We start from the raw sequence: 14,692 nt of genomic DNA on the forward strand, positions 1-14,692 counted from the left end.
CCAACAAGATGCAGCAGCACGTAAAGTCAGTGCCATCCATGATGCGAGTACCTGAGGAAGGTGAGTGAGCGCAGACAGAAGGGGCCTGGCACTGCTGAACAGTTCCTGGTCTCGGCTGCCCCATGTCTCACAGGGGGCCATGCTGGGGGAAGCATAGGCAGTCACAGTACTGGCTTTTTCCTTCTATGCAAGTACCTTAGGGATGGAGTAGAGTAGTTGAATTATTTGGATAAAAACCACTATATCGGTCAGGAAGTCAAAAAGAATCATTGCTGGCATGTTAACCTAAAGAAAAAAAACAGACAAGTGTCCAGCGGTACTTCAAAAGACTATTTATTATCCTGCAAAATTTAGGAAGGGAGTTGTGGCTCATGCCTGTAATCCCAGCACTTCAGGAGGCTGAGTCGAGTGGGTCACTTGAGGTCAGGAGTTCAAGACCAGCCTGACCAATATGGAGAAACATTGTCTCTACTAAAAACACAAAATTAGCCGGGTATGGTGGCATGTGGCTGTAGTCTCAGCTACTCAGGAAGCTGAGGCAGGAGAATTGCTTGGACCTGGGAGCCGGGCGTTGAAGTGAGTTGAGACTGCACCACAACACTCCAGCCTGAGTGACAGAGGGAGAGTCTGTCTTTAATAAAAAAGAAATTATTTTGCAAAATTTGAAACAGAAATCAAAATCAGCATCTTCTAAATTATTTTTAATATGATTCATAATTAGAAGTACATTTTATATTACATATATAGTTCTATAATTTTGAATACAATAATTAGTAATATCACATTTATTTTGCAAGTAATACTTTTTAAATTCTCCTTCATTTGTTTTGAATGCCCTGTGCAATCTACAAAAAGTCCAATAGTAATAAATAAATTATTCATTAAATTAAACATTATCTTGTCATTTAAAATGATTTCATAAATGATCTTTTGTTTTTAACATTATATGTGGTTATATATGTATATACATATATATATATATATATATATATATATATATATATATATATATATATATATATATATTTCTTTTTGAAAGAGTGTCTCGCTCTGTCACCCAGGCTGGAGTGCAGTGGCACGATCTTGGCTCACTGTAATCCCCGCCTCCCAGGTTCAAGTGATTCTTTTTTTTTTCCTTGTATTTTGTTTTGTTTTTTGAGTACTTTCTTTTTTTTTTATTGCATTTTAGGTTTTGGGGTACATGTGCAGAACATGCAAGACGGTTGCATAGGTACACACATGGCAGTGTGTTTTGCTGCCTTCCTCCCCTTCACCCACATTTGGAATTTCTCCCCAGGCTATCCCTCCCCAGCTTCCCCCCTGCTGTCCCTCCCCTCTTCCCCCCAATAGACCCCAGTGTTTGGTACTCCCTTCCCTGTATTCATGTGTTCTCATTTTTCATCACCCACCTATGAGTGAGAATATGCGGTATTTCATTTTCTGTTCTTGTGTCACTTTGCTGAGAATGATGTTCTCCAGATTAATCCATGTCCCTACAAATAACACGAACTCATCATTTTTCATTGCTGCATAATATTCCATGGTGTATATGTGCCACATTTTCCCAATCCAGTCTATCATCGATGGGCATTTGGGTTGATTCCAGGTCTTTGCTATTGTAAACAGTGCTGCAATAGACATTCATGTGCATGTGTCCTTATAGTAGAACGATTTATTGTCCGTTGGATATATACCCAGTAATGGGATTGCTGGGTCAAATGGAATTTCTATTTCTAAGGCCTTGAGGAATCACCACACTGTCTTCCACAATGGTTGAACTAATTTACACTCCCACCAACAGTGTAAAAGTGCTCCTTTTTCTCCACATCCTCTCCAGCATCTGTTGTCTCCAGATTTTTTAATGATCACCATTCTAACTGGCATGAGGTGGTATCTCAATGTGGTTTTGATTTGCATCTCTCTAATGACCAGTGATGATGAGCATTTTTTCATATGATTGTTGGCCTCATGTATGTCTTCTTTCGTAAAGTGTCTGTTCATATCCCTTGCCCATTTTTGAATGGGCTTTTTTTTTTCTGTAAATCTGTTTGAGTTCTTTGTAAATTCTGGATATCAGCCCTTTGTCAGATGGGTAGACTGCAAAAATTTTTTCCCATTCTGTTGGTTGCCAATTCACTCTAGTGACTGTTTCTTTTGCCATGCAGAAGCTATGGAGTTTCATTAGGTCCCATTTGTCTATTTTGGCTTTTGTTGCCAATGCTTTTGGTGTTTAGGTCATGAAGTCCTTGCCTACTCCTATGTCCTGAATGGCTTTGCCTAGATTTTCTTCTAGGGGTTTTATGGTGCCAGGTCTTATGTTTAAGTTTTTAATCCATCTGGAGTGAATTTTAGTGTAATGTGTCAGGAAGGGGTCCAGTTTCTGCTTTCTGCACATGGCTAGCCAGTTTTCCCAACACCATTTGTTAAACAGGGAGTCCTTTCCCCATTTCTTGTTTTTGTCAGGTTTATCAAAGACTGTATGGTTGTAGATATGTTGTGTTGCCTCTGAGGCCTCTGTTCTGTTCCATTGGTCAATATCTCTGTTTTGGTACCAGTACCATGCTGTTTTGATCACTGTAGCCTTGTAGTATAGGTTGAAATCAGGTAGTGTGATGCCCCCTGCTGTGTTCTTTTTGCTTAGAATTGACTAGGCTATGCGGGCTCTCTTTTGGTTCCATATGAAGTTCATGGTGGTTTTTTCCAGTTCTGTGAAGAAAGTCAATGGTAGCTTGATGGGGATAGTGTTGAGTCTGTAAATTACTTTGGGCAGTATAGCCATTTTCATGATATTGATTCTTCCTAACCATGAACATGGAATATTTCTCCATCTGTTTGTATCCTCTATTATTTCATTGAGCAGTGGTTTGAAGTTCTCCTTGAAGAGGTCCCTTACTTTCCTTGTGAGTTGTATTCCAAGGTATTTTATTCTTTTTGTAGCAATTGTGAATGGCAGTTCGTTCTTGATTTGGCTCTCTTTAAGTCTGTTGTTGGTGTATAGGAATGCTTGTGATTTTTGCACATTGATTTTATATCCTGAGACTTTGCTGAAGTTGCTTATCAGTTTCAGGAGATTTTGGGCTGAGGCGATGGGGTCTTCTAGGTATACTATCATGTCGTCTGCAAATAGAGACAATTTGGCTTCCACCTTTCCTATTTGAATACCCTTTATTTCTTTTTCTTGCCTGATTGCTCTGGCTAGAACTTCCAGTACTATATTGAATAGGAGTGGTGAGAGAGGGAATCCTTGTCTAGTGCCGGATTCCAAAGGAAATACTTCCAGTTTTTGTCCATTCAGTATGATATTGGCTGTTGGTTTGTCGTAAATAGCTTTTATTACTTTGAGATATGTCCCACCAATACCGAGTTTATTGAGGGTTTTTAGCACAAAGGGCTGCTGAATTTTGTCAAATGCCTTCTCTGTGTCAATTGAGATAATCATGTGGTTTTTGTTTTTGGTTCTGTTTATGTGGTGAATTACATTGATAGACTTGCATATGTTGAACCAGCCTTGCATCCCCGGGATGAATTATACTTGATCATGATGGAAAAGTTATTTGATGTGCTGTTGCAATCGGTTTGCCAGTATTTTATTGAAGATTTTTGCATCTATGTTCATCATGGATATTGGCCTGAAGTTTTCTTTTCTTGTTGGGTCTCTGCCGGGTTTTGGTATCAGGATGATGTTACCAAATTTTGGTTTCATAAAATGAATTGGGAAGGATTCCCTCTTTTTGGATTATTTGGAAAAGTTTCAGAAAAAATGATACCAGCTCCTCTTTGTGTGTCTGGTAGAATTCGGCTGTGAACCCATCTGGACCTGGACTATTTTTGTGTGGTAGGCTCTTAATTGCTGCCTCGACTTCAGACCTTGTTATTGGTCTATTCATAGTTTCGGCTTCCTCCTAGTTTAGGCTTGGGAGGACACAGGTGTCCAGGAATTTATCCATTTCTTCCAGGTTTACTAGTTTATGTGCATAGAGTTGTTTGTAATATTCTCTGATGATGGTTTGAATTTCTGTGGAATCTGTGGTGATTTCCCCTTTATCTTTTTTTATTGAATCTATTTGGTTGTTCTCTTTTTTCTTTTTTATCAGTTTGGCTAGTGGTCTGTCTATTTTGTTGATCTTTTCAAAAAACCAGCTCTTGGATTTATTGATTTTTTGAATGGTTTTTTTCGTGTCTCTATCTCCTTCAGTTCTGCTCTGATCTCAGTTATTTCTTGTCTTCTGCTAGGTTTGAGTTTTTTTGATCTTGCTCCTCTAGCTTTTTCACTTTTGATGATAGGGTGTCAATTTTGGATCTCTCCACTCTTCTCATATGGGCACTTATTTATATATATTTTCCTCTAGAGACTGCTTTAAATGTGTCCCAGAAATTCTGGTATGTTGTTTCTTCGTTCTCATTGGTTTCGAAGAACTTCTTTATTTCTGCTTTCATTTTATTGTTTATTCAGTCAACATTCAAGAGCCAGTTGTTCAGTTTCCATGAAGCTGTGCGGTTCTGGGTTGATTTTTGAATTCTGAGTTCTAACTTGATTGCACTATGGTCTGAGAGACTGTTTGTTATGATTTCAGTTGTTTTGCATTTGCTGAGGAGTGCTTTACTTCCAAATATGTGGTCAATTTTAGAGTAGGTGTGATGTGGTGCTGAGAAGAATGTGTATTCTGTGGATTTGAGGTGAAGAGTTCTGTAAATGTCTATCAGGTTTGCTTGCTCCAGGTCTGAGTTCAAGCCCTGGATATCCTTGTTGATTTTCTGTCTGGTTGATATGTCTAATATTGACAGTGGAGTGTTAAAGTCTCCCACTATTATTGTGTGGGAGTCTAAGTCTCTTTGTAAGTCATTAAGAACTTGCCTTATTTATCTGGGTGCTCCTGTATTAGGTCCATATATATTTGGGATCATTAGCTCTTCTTGTTGTATCAATCCTTTTATCATTATGTAATGACCTTCTTTGTCTTTTTTTTATCTTTGTTGCTTTAAAGTCTATTTTATCAGAGATGAGAATTGCAACTCCTGCTTTTTTTTTTTGCTCTTCATTTGCTTGGTAAATCTTTCTCCATCCCTTTATTTGAGCCTTTGTGTATTCTTTTTTTTTAAAATTTTTTATTGCATTTTAGGTTTTGGGATACATGAGCTGAGCATGCAAGACAGTTGCGTAGGTACACACATGGCAGTGTGTTTTGCTTCCTTTCTCCCCTTCACCCACATTTGGCATTTCTCCCCAGGTTATCCCTCCCCACCTCCCCCTCCCACTGGCCCTCCCCTTTTTCACCCAATAGACCCCAGTGTTTAGTACTCCCTTCCCTGTGTCCATGTGTTCTGATTTTTCATCACCCGCCTATGAGTGAGAATATGCGGTGTTTCATTTTCTGTTCTTGTGTCAGTTTGCTGAGGATGATGTTCTCCAGATTCATCCATGTCCCTACAAACGACAGAAACTCATCATTTCTGATTGCTGCATAATATTCCATGGTGTATATGTGCCACATTTTTCCAATCCAGTTTATTATCAATGGGCATTTGGGTTGATTCCAGGTCTTTGCTGTTGTAAACAGTGCTGCAATGAACATTCGTGTACATGTGTCCTTATGGTAGAACGATTTATAGTCCTTTGGGTTTCTCCACATCCTCTCCAGCATCTGTTGTCTCCAGATTTTTTAATGATCGCCATTCTAACTGGCGTGAGATGGTATCTCAATGTGGTTTTGATTTGCATCTCTCTGATGACCAGTGACAATGAGCATTTTTTCATATGATTGTTGGCCTCATATATGTCTTCTTTCATAAAGTGTCTGTTCATATCCTTTGCCCACTTTTGAATGGGCTTGTTTGTTTTTTTTCTGTAAATCTGTTTTAGTTCTTTGTAAATTCTGGATATCAGCCCTTTGTCAGATGGGTAAACTGCAAAAATTTTTTCCCATTCTGTTGGTTGCCGATTCACTCCAGTGACTGTTTCTTTTGCCGTGCAGAAGCTGTGGAGTTTCATTAGGTCCTATTTGTCTATTTTGGCTTTTGTTGCCAATGCTTTTGGTGCTTTGTTCATGAAGTCCTTGCCTACTCCTATGTCCTGGATAGTTTTGCCTAGATTTCCTTCTAGGATTTTTATCATGTCAGGTCTTATGTTTAAGTCTTTAATCCATCTGGAGTTAATTTTAGTGTAAGGTGTCAGGAAGGGGTCCAGTTTCTGCTTTCTGCACATGGCTAACCAGTTTTCCCAACACCATTTGTTAAACAGGGAATCCTTTCCCCCTTGCTTGTTTTGTTATCAAAGATTGTATAGTTGTAGATATGTTGTGTTGCCTCCTGTGCCTCTGTTTTGTTCCATTGGTCTATATCTCTGTTTTGGTACCAGTGCCATGATGTTTTGATTACTTTAGCCTTGTAGTATAGTTTGAAATCCGGTAGTGTGATGCCCCCTGCTGTGTTCTTTTTGCTTAGAATTGACTAGGCTATGCGGGCTCTCTTTTGGTTCCATATGAAGTTCATGGTGGTTTTTTCCAGTTCTGTGAAGAAAGTCAATGGTAGCTTGATGGGGATAGCGTTGATTCTGTAAATTACTTTGGGCAGTATAGCCATTTTCACGATATTAATTCTTCCTAACCATGAACATGGAATGTTTCTTCATCTGTTTGTGTTTTCTTTGATTTCATTGAGCAGTGGTTTGTAGTTCTCCTTGAAGAGGTCCCTTACGTTCCTTGTGAGTTTTATTCCAAGGTATTTCATTCTTTTTGTAGCAATTGTGAATGGCAGTTCGTTCTTGATTTGGCTGTCTTTAAGTCTGTTATTGGTGTAAAGGAATGCTTGCGATTTTTGCACATTGATTTTATATCCTGAGACTTTGCTGAAGTTGCTTATCAGTTTCAGGAGTTTTTGGGCTGAGGCAATGGGGTCTTCTAGGTATACTATCATGTCGTCTGCAAAGAGAGACAATTTGGCTTCCACCTTTTCTATTTGAATACCCTTTATTTCTTTTTCTTGCCTGATTGCTCTGGCTAGAACTTCCAGTACTATATTGAATAGGAGTGGTGAAAGAGGGCATTTTTGTCTAGTGCCAGATTTCAAAGGGAATGCTTCCAGTTTTTACCCATTCAGTATGATATTGGCTGTTGGTTTGTTGTAAATAGCTTTTATTACTTTGAGATACGTTCCATTGATACCGAGTTTATTGTGGGTTTTTAGCATAAAGGGCTGTTGAATTTTGTCAAATTCCTTCTCTGCATCAATTGAGATAATCATGTGGTTTTTGTTTTTGGTTCTGTTTATGTGGTGAATTACGTTTATAGACTTGTGTATGTTGATCCAGCCTTGCATCCCCAGGATGAATCCTACTTGATCATGATGAATAAGTTTGTTGATTTGCTGTTGCAATCAGCTTGCCAATATCTTATTGAAGATTTTTGCATCTATGTTCATCATGGATTTTGGCCTGAAGTTTTCTTTTCTTGTTGGGTCTCTGTCGGGTTTTGGTATCTGGATGATGTTGGTCTCATAAAATGATTTGGGAAGGATTCCCTCTTTTTGGATTATTTGGAATAGTTTTAGAAGAAATGGTACCAGCTCCTCTTTGTGTGTCTGGTAGAATTCGGCTGTGAACCCATCTGGACCCTGGCTTTTTTTGTGTGGAAGGCTCTTAATTGCTGTTTCGATGTGTGACCTTGTTATTAGTCTATTCATAGTTTCAGCTTCCTCCTGGTTTAGGGTTGGGAGGACACAGGAGTCCAGGAATTTATCCATTTCTTCCAGGTTTACTAGTTTATGTGCATAGAGTTGTTTGTAATATTCTCTGATGATGGTTTGAATTTCTGTGGAATCTGTGGTGATTTCCCCTTTATCATTTTCTATTGCATCTATTTGGTTGTTCTCTTTTTTCTTTTTAATCAATCTGGCTAGTGGTCTGTCTATTTTGTTGATCTTTTCAAAAAACCAGCTCTTGGATTTATTGATTTTTTGAAGGGTTTTTCGTGTCTCAATCTCCTTCACCTCAGCTCTGATCTTAGTTATTTCTTGTCTTCTGCTGGGTTTTGAGTTTTTTTTAATCTTGCTCCTCTAGCTCTTTCAATTTTGATGATAGGGTGTCAATTTTGGATCTCTCCATTCTCCTCATATGGGCACTTATTGCTATATACTTTCCTCTAGAGACTGCTTTAAATGTGTCCCAGAGATTCTGGCATGTTGTGTCTTCATTCTCATTGGTTTTGAAGAACTTCTTTATTTCTGCCTTCATTTCATTGTTTACCCAGTCAACATTCAAGAGCCAGTTGTTCAGTTTCCATGAAGCTGTGCGGTTCTGGGTTGGTTTCTGAATTCTGAGTTCTAACTTGATTGCACTATGGTCTGAGAGACTGTTTGTTATGATTTCAGTTGTTTTGCATTTGCTGAGCAGTGCTTTACTTCCAAATATGTGGTCAATTTTAGAGTAGGTGTGATGTGGTGCTGAGAAGAATGTGTATTCTGTGGATTTGGGGTGGAGAGTTCTGTAAATGTCTATCAGGTTTGCTTGCTCCAGGTCTGAGTTCAAGCCCTGGATATCCTTGTTGATTTTCTGTCTGGTTGATATGTCTAATATTGACAGTGGAGTGTTAAAGTCTCCCACTATTATTGTGTGGGAGTCTAAGTCTCTTTGTAAGCCATTAAGAACTTGCCTTATGTATCTGGGTGCTCCTGCATTGGGTCCATATATGTTTCGGTTCGTTAGCTCTTCTTATTGTATCAATCTTTTTACCATTATGTAATGGCCTTTTTTGTCTCTTTTTATCTTTGTTGCTTTAAAGTCTATTTTATCAGCGATGAGAATTGCAACTCCTGCTTTTTTTTTGCTCTCCATTTGCTTGGTAAATCTTCCTCCATCCCTTTATTTTGAGCCTTTGTGTATCCTTGCATGTGAGATGGGTTTCCTGGATACAGCACACTCATGGGTTTTGGATTTTTATCCAATTTGCCAGTCTGTGTCTTTTGATTGGTGCGTTTAGTCCATTTACATTTAGGGTTAATATTGTTATGTGTGAATTTGATACTGCCGTTTTGATGCTAAGTGGCTGTTTTGCCCATTAGTTGATGCAGATTCTTCATTTTGTTTATGCTCTTTAGCATTTAGTGTGATTTTGGAATGGCTGGTACTGGTTATTCCTTTCTATGTGTAATGCCTCTTTCAGGAGCTTTTGTAAAGCAGGCCTGGTGGTGACAAAATCTGTGAGTACTTGCTTGTTCTCAAAGGATTTTATTTTTCCTTCACTTCTGAAGCTCAGTTTGGCTGAATATGAAATTCTGGGTTGAAAGTTCTTTTTTTTAAGAATGTTGAATATTGGCCCCCAGTCTCTTCTGGCTTGTAGTGTTTCTGCCAAGAGATCTGCTGTGAGTCTGATGGGCTTCCCTTTGTGGGTGACCCGACCTTTTTCTCTGGCTGCCCTTAGTATTCTCTCCTTTATTTCAACCCTATTGAATCTGACGATTATGTGCCTTGGGTTTGCTCTTCTTGCGGAATATCTTTGTGGTGTTCTCTGTATTTCCTGCAATTGAGTGTTGGCCTGTCTTGCTAGGTGGAGGAAGTTTTCCTGGATGATGTCCTGAAGAGTATTTTCCAGCTTGGATTCATTCTCTTCGTCCCCTTCTGGTACCCCTATCAAACGTAGGTTAGGCCTTTTCACATAGTCCCACATTTCTTGGAGACTTTGTTCATTCCTTTTTCTGCTTTTTTCTCTAATCTTGGTTTCTCGTTTAATTTCATTGAGTTGATCTTCGACTTCAGATATTCTTTCTTCTTGGTCGATTCGGCTATTGAAACTTGTGCATGCTTTCCGAAGTTCTTGTATTGTGTTTTTCAGCTCCTTTAATTCATTCATATTCCTCTCTAAGTTATCCACTCTTGTTATCATTTCCTTAAATCTTTTTTATATCTTTTTTCAAGTTCCTTAGTTTCTTTGCATTGATTTAATACATGTTCTTTTAGCTCACAAAAGTTTCTCATTATCCACCTTCTGAAGTCTAATTCCGTCATTTCGTCACAGTCATTCTCCATCCAGCTTTGTTCCCTTGCTGGTGAAGAGTTTTGGTCTTTTCTAGGAGGCCAGTTGTTCTGGTTTCAGGTGTTTTCCTCCTTTTTGCGCTGGTTTCTTCCCATCTTTGTGGATTTATTCACTTGTCATCTGCATAGTTGCTGACTTTTCGATTGGGTCTCTGAGTGGACACCCAGATTGTTGATGATGAATTATTTCTGTTACTTGGTATTCCTTCTACCAGTCTAGCGCCTTTGCTGTATGACTGCTGAGGTCCACTCCAAGCCCTGCTTGTCTGGGGTGCACCTCTAGCAGCTGTAAAACAGTGAGGGATGCTACCAGTTTCTTTTTCTGCTATCTTTGTCCCAGGATGATGCCTGCCCAATGTCAGTCTTTTGGATATAGAGGGGTCAGGGAGCTGCTTGAAGAGACAGTCTGTACTTTATAGGTGCTCAATTGCTGAGCTGTGAGCTCTGTTGTTCATTTAGGGCTGTTAGGCTGCTATGTTTGATTCTGCTGCAACAGAGCTCATTAAAAAAACCCTTTTTTTCTCAAATGCTCTGTGTTGAGTGGTTTGGGCTTTATTTTTGGATGTCCGTTGAGGTGCCCTGCCCAGCTAGGAGGCAGTCTAGTCACTGCTTGCCTGCTGAGGCTTAGCCCCACTGTTGTGTGGTTCACCCTGTTGCTTCAGGCTCTGCTCTTCTGCTGCGGTCTCCGCCATGGGCTACACCCTGCAGTGGAGTCTCTCTGTTGTAGCAGGTTGCCTCGGCAATGGCAGGCTGTGTCAGCAGTGGGTGTGTATCTCAGTAGGGGCGGGTTTCCTCGGCAACAGCTGGCTGCATCAGCAGTGGGCGTGTATCTCAGTAGGGGCGGGTTGCCTCGGTAATGGTGGATGCCCCTTTCCCACAGAGCATCTCAGGGAATGTCTGCATGGGGAGCGTTTGGAATCGTGGTTTTGTCTGTCCCACTGGGCTACCCCAACGGTCTGTCCCTGCAATACCCTGGGCTGGCCCACTGTCCAAGTCCCATTCAGTCTCAAGTCCAGCCCTCTCAAGTCGCAGGTTGCCAGTTCAACAGGGCTCCTGGACAAGTGCGCCCTGTGGGGAGCGCTGGGTAGGGCCGGCCGCTGCCACCCCAGCTGCTGGCTTTGCCAGGCAGTACCTCTGCCTGGCGTCCCGCGTCTCCTTTATAGTTGGGAATTTCCCGTTCTGTGGGCAACAAAGATCAGTCTGGAAATGCAGCTCTGACTCACCTCTATGCGGATTCAATTAGAGCTTCAATCCTGGGTTGTTCTCACAGCGCCATCTTGAGTCCTCCCTGCCTTTGTGTATTCTTGCATGTGAGATGGGTTTCCTGGATACAGCACACTGATGGGTTTTGGTTTTTTATCCAATTTGCCAGTCTGTGTCTTTTGATTGGTGCATTTAGCCCATTTACATTTATGGTTAATATTGTTATGTGAGAATTTGATACTGCCATTTTGATGCTAGCTAGCTGTTTTGCCCAATAGTTGATGCCGATTCTTCATTTTGTTGATGCTCTTTAGCATTTAGTGTGTTTTTGGAATGGCTGGTACTGGTTGTTCCTTTCTGTGTGTAGTGCCTCTTTCAGGAGCTCCTGTAAAGCAGCCCTGGTGGTGACAAAGTCTCTGAGTACTTGCTTGTTCACAAAGGATTTTTTGTTTCCTTCACTTATGAAGCTCAGTTTGTCTGGATATGTAATTCTGGGTTGAAAGTTCTTTTCTTTAAGGATGTTGAATATGGGCCCCCACTCTTTTCTGGCTTGTAGGGTTTCTGCCGAGAGATCTGCTGTGAGTCTGATGGGCTTTTCTTTGTGGGTGACCCAACCTTTTTCTCTGGCTTCCCTTAGTATTTTCTCCTTCATTTCAACCCTGGTGAATCTGACAATTATGTGCCTTGGGGTTGCTCTTCTTGTGGAGTATCTTTGTGGTGTTCTCTGTATTTCCTGTATTTGAGTGTTGGCCTGCCTTGCTAGGTTGGGAAAATTTTCCTGGATAATATCCTGAAGAGTATTTTCCGGCTTGAATTCGTTCTCTTTGTCCCCTTCTGGTACACCTATCAAACGTAGGTTAGGTCTCTTCACATAGCCCCACATTCCTTTAGACTTTGTTTATTTCTTTTAAGTTTTTTTTTCTCTAATCTTGGTCTCTCGTTATATTTCATTGAGTTTATCTTTGACTTCTGATATTCTTTCTTCTGCTTTGTCAATTCAGCTGTTGAAACTTGTGCATGCTTTGCGAAGTTCTCGTGTTGTGTTTTTCAGCTCCTTCAATGCATTTATATTCCTCTCCAAGTTATCCATTCTGGTTATCATTTCCTCGAATCTTTTTTCAAGGTTCTTAGTTTCTTTGCATTGATTTAGAGCATGTTTTTTTTAGCTCACAGAAGTTTCTCATTACCCATTTTCTGATGTCTGATTTCGTCATTTCGTCACAGTCATTCTCTGTCCAGCTTTGTTCCCTTGCTGGTGAGGAGTGTTGGTCCTTTGTAGGAGGTGAGTCGTTCTGGTTTCGGGTGTTTTCCTTATTTTTGCGCTGGTTTCTTTCCATCTTCGTGAATTTATCTACCTGTCATCTGAGTAGTTGCTGACTCTTCGATTGGGTCTCTGAGTGGATGCCCAGATTGTTGATGATGAGGTCTTTCTGTTACTTGGTGTTCCTTCTACCAGTCTAGCCCCTCTGCTGTATGACTGCTGAGGTCCACTCCAGGCGCTGCTTGTCTGGGGTACACCTATAGCAGCTGCAGAACAGTGAGGGATGCTACCAGTTTCTTCTTCTGCTATCTTTGTCCCAGAATGATGCCCGCCTAATGTCAGTCTGATCAGTCCTTTTTGAGGTGACTCTGGATATACAGGGGTCAGGGAGCTGCTTGAGGAGATGGTCTGTACTTTATAGGGGCTCAAGTGCTAAGCTGTGAGCTCCGTTGTTTATTCAGGGCTGTTAGGCTGCTACGTTTATGTCTGCTGCAGCAGAACTCTTAAAACCCCCTTATTTTTTTCAGATGCTCTGTCTTGGGAAGTTGGGACTTTCTTTATGAGTGTCCATTGCACTATCCTGCCCAGCTAGGAGGCAGTCTATTCACTATTTGCCTGCCAAGGCTCCGCCCTGCTGATGTGGGGTCTGCCCTGTTGCTGTGGTCTCTGCCCTGCAGCCGTGGGCTCTGCTGCAGGCTCTGCCCTGCTGCCACAGGCTCCACCCTGTGGCAGAGTCTCTCTGTTATGGCGTGTTGCCTCGGCAATGGCAGGCTGCATCAGCAATGGGTACGTACTTCAGTAGGGGCGGATTGCCTTGGTAATGGCAGACGCCCCTCCCCCACCGAGCTGCACCATCCTGGGTTCAGCTGTGCTCGCAGTGAAACTCTCCACCTGGAGCGTTTCAAATGGCCATTTTGTTTGTCCTTGTGGGGGTGAAACCCACCCAGCCTGTTCGCCTGGCTCCCTGCTTCAGAGCGCCTTTTTTTTTTTTTTTAAGTTTAACGAATGGCTCTCTCCCAGGTGTTTCAGTCTTCCGCTGTTGGGGCACTGGGATCTGTGTGATTTCCTGTGCAGCGAGCCACTGCGCTGGCCCAAACACCACTTCCCAGGAATCTCCTGGTCTGGCTCACTGTCCAAGTCCCGTTTAATCAGATGGATATGCTAATCTGCCCTCCCAAATCTCAGATTGCCGGTTTAGCAGGACACCCAGACCAGTGTGTATTGTGTGGAGTGTTGCGGAGTGCCGCTGCATTGCATCACCAGCCGAAGTGGCCACAACAGCCAAAATGGCTGCGCTTGCATCCCGTGTCTCTTCTATACCTGGGAATTTCCCCGTCCTGTGGGTAAGAAAGATCCGTCTGGAAATGCGGCTTTGACTCAACCTCTGTGTGTTCCCTGAGAGCTGTGATCCTGAGTTGCTCTTATTGCGCCATCTTGAATCCTCAATCTCAAGTGATTCTTCTGCCTCAGCCTCCCAAGTAGCTGGGACTAGAGGTGCATGCTACCACACCTGGCTAATTTTTGTATTTTTAGTAGAGATGGGGGTTTCACCATATTGGCCAGGCTGGTCTTGAACTTTTGATTTCATGATCCACCCAACTTGGCCTCCCAAACTTCTGGGAATACAGGCATGAGCCATCGTTACAGGCCAAGATAAAAATTTTTTAACAATATGCTATTAGGAGAAAAACACTAGATATGAAAAAATATTCATAGTTTTATTTTATCTGTTTAAAAATAAAAATTGAAAGAATACATATGCAAGTAAGTTTACTTTTTTGGTAATAATGTGCTTCATTATCTGAATATTGGCAATCACTGTGCATTATGAAGTTCCATGGCTAATATAAAGTACTCACTGTGTGTGCCAGACCCTGGGCTTAGTGCTCTACATGCATTTTATTTCATTTCATTCTCTCCATAACCTCGAGTAGTATAACCAACCCATTTTACAGAATTGAAATGGAGGCTCAGAGAATGAAAGTTAAATGCCTGAGGTTGAAGTTAATAAGAGGCAGAGCTGGAACTGAAACCTATATGTGTCTCACCACCAGTTTATGTTCTGATGGTAGGCTAGTCTGCTTCCCAGAGCATGGAGTAGATAGTGTGTGCCTGCTAGGATGAACCAGGTATCACTGTAGGTAATAAACAGCCCCCAAAATGGAAATTTACAACACTGAAGGCTCTTTTCCCACTCATGCTGC

The sequence above is a fragment of the Callithrix jacchus genome, chromosome 5, assembly GCF_049354715.1.
Source record: "Callithrix jacchus isolate 240 chromosome 5, calJac240_pri, whole genome shotgun sequence".
NCBI classification, from domain to species: domain Eukaryota; kingdom Metazoa; phylum Chordata; class Mammalia; order Primates; family Cebidae; genus Callithrix; species Callithrix jacchus.